Raw genomic sequence first — 1,287 nt, 5'->3', positions numbered from 1 at the left:
CTAGTCAAAGCACAGAAAATAATGTTGACTGGTCGATTTGAACTCTTCGGCTACTCTTGTCCAGGTTCGGTGTAACTGATAGCACGTCCCGCGGTAAGGAGCAGTACACGGCCGGTACGGTCTTCATGTAAGGACGGGTGATTTTCATGGACTTTTCTGGTCCAAAAGGTGGCTATGTCTTCGGACAACCTCAAGAGTCATGCCTTAGAGAGATTTGGCTGATCAAAGTTCATGAACTGATCGAAGTGTCGGATCAGCTCATCAGAACGATCCCCGGTTCGGCCAAGATGGCTTAAGAGAGAGAGACCATGGTCGGATTTGGATTCCACTTGATCAACTTCACTTCTGACTTGACCGATGGACTTAGCATGATGAACAGGACGGGAAAGACGAACTTCAGTACGGTTGATTTGGCCATCTGGTCGCGGGTTATGCTGAAGCTCCAACTCGGACGAGTGCGGGTCGAGACGATACACGGCCCGAGCAATCTGTTCGGCCTGATCGATGGACTGAACCTCAGTTGCGTTGTTTCGGACGTTCTGATCCTCATTCTGATCTGATTCCATGGACTGATCCTCGGACTGGGGCACATCATTCCCTCCTTCTCTCAAAAGGATTTGACCACAAATCCGGATCATCTAGAAGAAAAGAGGAAAGATCAGAAACGTTAAAGCTCGAAGAAATGTCATACTTACCTTGAAGATCAAGCTGATAAGCATTTTCATTGATCTTCTTAAGGATCTGGAATGGACCATCGACCCGAGGCATAAGTTTAGACTTTCTTTCTTCCGGAAATCGCTCCTTTCTCAAGTGAACCCAAACAAGATCACCTTCTTTGAAAATAACCTCCTTTCTTTTCTGATTGGCATATCTTTTATAGATCTCGGTCTTGGCCTCAATGTTTGCACGAACCTGTTCATGTAGCTTTTTGATAGTGGCCGCCTTCCTCTTGCCATCTGTACTAACTCTTTCACTCAAAGGCAAAGGTAAAAGATCAAGTGGGCACAAAGGATTAAACCCATAAACAACTTCAAAAGGAGAAAACTTTGTAGCAGAATGCATTGCATGATTGTAAGCAAACTCAACATGTGGTAAGCATTCTTCCCAAAGCCTAAGATTCTTTTTAACCAAAGATCTAAGCAGAGCAGACAAGGTTCGATTAACAACTTCAGTTTGACCATCAGTTTGCGGATGACAAGTTGTGAAAAATATCAATCATGTTCCTAGTTTAGACCATAAGGTTTTCCAAAATAACTAAGGAACTTAGCATCGCGATCAGATACAATG

Source organism: Brassica napus, unplaced genomic scaffold (genome assembly GCF_020379485.1).
Source record: "Brassica napus cultivar Da-Ae unplaced genomic scaffold, Da-Ae ScsIHWf_1390;HRSCAF=1970, whole genome shotgun sequence".
Taxonomy (NCBI): Eukaryota; Viridiplantae; Streptophyta; class Magnoliopsida; order Brassicales; family Brassicaceae; genus Brassica; species Brassica napus.
This window is presented reverse-complemented; position numbering follows the sequence as displayed.